The sequence below is a fragment of the Ammodytes marinus genome (assembly GCF_949987685.1).
Source record: "Ammodytes marinus genome assembly, chromosome: 9".
Taxonomy (NCBI): Eukaryota; Metazoa; Chordata; class Actinopteri; order Uranoscopiformes; family Ammodytidae; genus Ammodytes; species Ammodytes marinus.
In genome coordinates this window covers 20,146,924-20,152,584 of record NC_137213.1, presented here as the reverse complement: position 1 = coordinate 20,152,584, position 5,661 = coordinate 20,146,924, and the positions used below count along the sequence as shown (strand labels likewise).

The 5,661-nt window shown below is 40.5% G+C and overlaps 1 long non-coding RNA gene across 1 annotated transcript; it reads left to right on the top strand.

The window, feature by feature from the left end:
- Positions 1 to 1,698: 1,698 nt before the first annotated feature.
- Positions 1,699 to 3,183, top strand: LOC307255279. The gene is made up of 2 exons (XR_013845019.1): positions 1,699 to 2,067; positions 2,753 to 3,183. It is a non-coding gene; the product is annotated as an uncharacterized lncRNA (long non-coding RNA).
- The last annotated feature ends 2,478 nt before the right edge of the window (positions 3,184 to 5,661 follow it).

The following is a 5,661-nucleotide window of genomic DNA, read 5'->3' as shown; positions in this document are numbered from 1 at the left end:
ACTGGCCTCTTATAACCTGCCATAATATATTTATCACCGAACAGTGGCATCTTCTGAGACCAGAGAGGGGAGAATCGGGGGTTGAAATATGGACAAGCGTTGACCAGTAGCTGTGTGTTAATCGATAAACCACCAAGAATAAATAAATAAATTACAAGGTGTTTTCCACCTGAATCAATATACATGCATTTTTAAAGATATTTGAAATCTTAGAACTGGGTTGTGGTACTGTTCAGTGTTTTTTTAACCTTCTGGTTGATTGAGGGACTCATACTTGAGATCTGCTGTCTCGTGACCACAAAAGTTATCAAGTATCATTATCAGTGGTGGTTCAGCTCACTCACAGGGCCATATTTGGCAGGTGACTAACAATAGCAAGAAAGACAGCAGAGGAAGAAAGGAGGCTGAAGTCAGTGGTTGACAGAATGGGGCGGAAGATAACACTCAGCAGGCGGATATTGGTAAAGAGAGAAACAATGGGGAGGAAATGCAACACCAATACGCATTTTAATTTGATATTCTCTTTTTCTGGTTTCTCCTCCTCCTCCTCTTCCTATAGGATGTCTGCATGTAGTGCGAACAACCTTGAGCTGCAGAAAAAGATCCAGCGGTTGGAGGAGACAAACAAGTGAGTCATCAAATGAGCCAACAAAAGCTGCAACTAGGGTTGCAAAGGGGTGGAAAGTTTCCGGTAAATTACCGGAAACTTTCCGGAAACTTTCCACGGGAACTTTCGCTCGGGAATTTTGGGAATATTCAAAATTGGAAATTATAGGAATTAACTAAATGTCGGTAATTTAAATGATTTTTTTTTCACATCCAAACATAAATCTAAACATTTAAACACTGTCTTTGGTCATAGGCAGACAGACAGACAGGCAGACAGACAGACAGACAGACAGGCAGACATCCATGCAAAATAATACAATTAGAAAACATTTCATTTGAACAGATTTATTTGTAAGAAGAACTTTATCAAGTTTTGATTATTTTATGAACAATCAATAATTCCACTGAACAAAAAAAAGATGAATGTTGAGTAAAATATTACGCATCTCTCTGACCCCACCCATTCAATAAATTAAGTAAAATGCCCACCATGTGATGGAGGAATGCACAGTGCATGTAGGGGGCGTGGCCTCAGTACCCCTGCAGTGCAATTTGCCAAGTGTACTTGCATAAAATCTGGTTGTTTTAGTCAAGATTATGCTAAAATACATTGTCCCCAACTATATGTAAAAACACAGTTTAAGCCTCTGTAAACCTGGTCTATTAAAAATCAATATATGATATCAAGTTGGGTATCTCAATAAACTTAAAAAAAAATCTGATTTGAAATTAAATGTTCATAAATATATTAAAACTTAGTTGAAAAAACTGTTTCTTACAGTCTAGAACGTTTGCCAGGACTGAAATAACATAGTTAGGAGAATTTAGTGCATTTGGGTTGCTTTAAATTGAGTAAATTCCCGTTTATTCCCGTTAATTCCCAAAATTCCCGTTAATTCCCATAAATTCCCATGGAAAGTTTCCAACTTTGAAAATTCCCGGAATTTTGCAACCCTATGATTATCTTAAAGGGAAAATTCGCCCATTTTCATGTGAATGGTATATCAGGGCCGAGTATATTAGTAGTCTATTGAAAAAAGCCCCCCAAAAATTGATCCGAATTGGCAGAGAGCACAATGATTTCGGATTTAAACTGATGACGCGGGGCTGACGTAGCCGTTTTTACAGTTCCTACAGGCCCCAGGATGCATTGCGCGGGGGGGTACGCTCTGCAGCCAGCCTGCCCAGATTCCGAGCTGCTCGCGTTACCATGGTGACAAACACAGCACGGACCTGACCCGTGTAAGCAGTACAGTAATAGCGCGCTTCGTATTATTTCACTGTTGGACTACTACCACAAAGAAAACATGCCGTCCTATAATGTGCCTAGATGCGCCAACTTTAGGAAACAGAAAAGAAGCAGGAGTAAGCGTAAGCTGAAGATACTAGGCCCTACCTGTTGCCTATTCACCGGCGTGATGCATAGCCCCAGCCCCGGGAAAAAGAATCCGAATAAAGGTAAGCTAACGTGAGCTAAATTGCATAGTAGCCTACTGTAGTTAGTATCAGTGTTTCCCCTACATTAATAACTGTGCTGCCCACACCGCTGTTGAATATTGTGTCCCGGTGTAAGGCTGATAGATGGGGCAAGGAGGAATTAGTCTACCGGTTGTAGCTGTAGCCAAGTTACCTTAGCCGCTAAGCTACAGTTAGAAGTGAACTCGTGAGGGGGGCAGTAGGCCCCTCTGTGTATCCTTGAGGAAGATTTAGTTGCATTTGCAAGACTGTTTGTGTGTGACTGTGTGTTTGTTTTCCATGTGCATGGTTATTAGCGATGTCGTTAAAATGATCAGCTTTCCAAAACCATAAACAATTGCTATGCTGATGGTGATGGCTGGGTGATTAGCACTGATGTCCCTAGTCTTGTGTCGTCTTGGCTCTTCCTAATGCAAATGCATAGCCACACCCTGGCATACAGTATGCTTGGCTGCTAATATAAACATGATGTCTTCTTAGACAAAAGACTACTATTGTGTTAGTGCACTAACTGACTGACCTATCTATGGTTACATAGTGGTTTGTCTGTTTTATATATTTATTGCAACAGCAACATTATCTTTACAGTATAACACATTGATTTTTCTTTTGTCATCTCTTCAGTGCTGGGCTGGCCTTGTGATACAATCATAATTTGTCATTTCAGGTGAGGTCCAAAGGAAGATGGTGTATTGTCCGAGGACCACGCACTCTGTTGTGAAGACTGTTTACATCCCGCACACACGCACCACTTCAGAGCATCCCTCGTAGAACTCGTCATCACATGAAGAAGAGACTGCTGCCTGCAAAGTGCTGTCATCATCACTACAGCTCCCTCAGCCTGCCCTCCCTCACAACATGTCCAAAACCAACTACAGAAGAAGCTGCTGCTAAACATCACTCAATATTTCAACAGTAACTTGACGAAGGAAGCATTATGCTACAATTGTTTTTCCCAACACACTGGAAACTCAAAGCTTTTGAAAATGTTATTTTTCTTTTTTACATTTGTATATGTACATACTTTACAGTTGTGTGTAGAATAATGCACACTGTTTTACTTGCTTGTTATATTAAACTCTATCTATGCCTTATAAAGTGTTTGATTCTCTGAAACTATTTCACTTTTAGTTGATAAGTCAAACCTATGTATTAAAATGGTTACCTATGCAATGACAAAAAACAATCATGTTTATACAAAATTATTTTTATTTGTAAATACAGATTAAATCTCAATCAGTGTCCATAGTTAGCAGCAGTATTTACAGGTCAAAATATTTGATCATAGCTCATCCGTAGCTTCTACGTAGCGTCTTCTTCAGCCTGTCGTCTGTAGTGACCATTTGGAGATGGATATTTGGCTCTGATGCGCTGTATGACACAATCAGGTAAGACGATGCGGTCCCCTTGCCAAGTCTCTCCCCTTTGGAGCACCCACTCAATCAAGAACCGACGTGTGACAAGTCGATTATGTCTAAAGGAATTAAAACACAAAACAAGTGGTTACTCTCCACAAAGCTATAATGTAACAATAGCAGCCAATGTAAGAACAAAAGACTGGTCATTTTATTTGACCTGTTGTAAAGGGTTCTTCTGAAAAGTGCTATAGACATGCTAAGTGCAACATCAGTGCAATGGCTCAGACAACACAATGTGACAAAGATAACGTTACAACATGCTAGAAAAAAATAATGTTACTCACTCAATGATCATCTGCCCTCCCGGTCTTGCTGGTATTTGTTGTCTTTTCCAAATTATTTTTGGGATATTGAAAATGTCTCTCGGTTTCTAATGGTGGTCCAGTTGTATTGTCTTACAAGGCTAACCCTAACCAAGGCTGAAACAGCTGCACCTCGGCCTCTCTGCATACTGTATTTCCTCGCTGAATTTCTTCAGCAGTGTAGGCTTCTCTGGCCCAACTAAATACCCTGCTGGTTCATTCCAGTCAGCCAACACACTTTTTAAAGTATCCTCATCCATATCGTCTGTGCCCGTGTGAAAAGATGCAATTTTCAATGCAGGAAATGATACAAGTAAACTGTCACGGACCATGGGCATGGACAGACGGTTTGTTTTGGTTCGCACGTGCTTTTAGAGCCCGCCCCCTGGATTCACAGGGAGGGGGGTTGGTGAGCTCGGCTCCAAGAGTCTGTAGTCTGCACGAGCTCTTCCTTGACACGGAAACGTCACAGAAACGTCACCGGTGAATGGATTTTTGAAGCTCGGCCCCCGCGAAACGGACGATGTTGAAAAAATACACGGGGATATAATGCAACCCAAAGGATATTATGGTAGATGAGTTAAGGTTGAAAATCGGCGAATTTTCCCTTTAAGTAACGATCGATCTATTCATATAACGATATCAATAGATAAAACCTGGTGTGCTATCTGCAAAATAATTGTATCTATCTAATGATCCAAAACCCAGATATATTAATGTTACACTGATTTGAAAACTAGTGTAAATTGCCACATGTGAGGTTTGAATAATTGAATGGTATCATTAAAAAAAAAACAATATCTTAAATGAATAATGCTGTGTTGATCAACTAATTGATTAGTCAATTACGTAATGTTATAAGTATGAAAAGGAAAGTGTGCACCATCACCTCTTTCAGTGGCGGACTCAGACTGTTTGAAGGGCAGGGGCGAAAAAATAAAAAGGGCACCATGTGGACACACAGTGGCGTTTGTAACTCAATGGTGTTTTGTTCCCCCAGCGGAGCCTTAAAGGCAGCGCTGCCTGGAAGGCCCCGTTCGGGGCACCTGTTACATCTCCATGTAGCACTCACTTGTGGCACTTTGTAGTTTGGTTTATTTGCAGCTATAGTACTGACGTGATTCTTGTTGTTCTGAGTTTGTACCCTCATTGTTGAATGCACTTAATGGAAGTTGCTTTGGATAAAAGCGTCAGCTAAATAGAATGTAATGTAACGAAACACCAAAAAAACTGTTGGGCTCATACAATTAAACGGGGGTCTGGGGGTCCCCCCCAGAATTTTTTTTGCTTCAAAGACACTGTTTCCCCTAATTCTAGCGACTTTATAAACACTAAAATGAGTTGTTCACATCATTGTGCACTTTCACATTTTAGCCTAAGAAGGGAGGATGCCTTGCTGCTTTCATCTTTACTAACATTTAAGTAAATTAGACTGGAGAAAAATCAATGTGCCACAACCATACAGTCTTTGAACGCTGACAGCCAGCTACGGAAATATTGAAGGAAGTTTTCCTTCATGTTGAGGTGATAGCTGACTATTATCGTCTCTCTTGCATGAAATGACCTACACTTGAATGAGGACCGGATCTTGACATTCAAAAAATTTATATACATTTTAAATGGATTATGCAAACTGAAAATATTAAGTTTTTCTAACTTGGCATCTAATTGCGCTTTTCTACTATGGGTACGGACGGACATACTCTTAATCCGCTTTTTGCTTTGTTATCCAGTAGAGATTTAAATACCACTCTATGTAGCTGTTTGTCATAGCGACGCCACATGAAAGCAACGCCTCTTTCGCATTCCCCGTTCGTCGGCTACCAAAGAGAGGAACGTCTGCACCTCATTAGAGT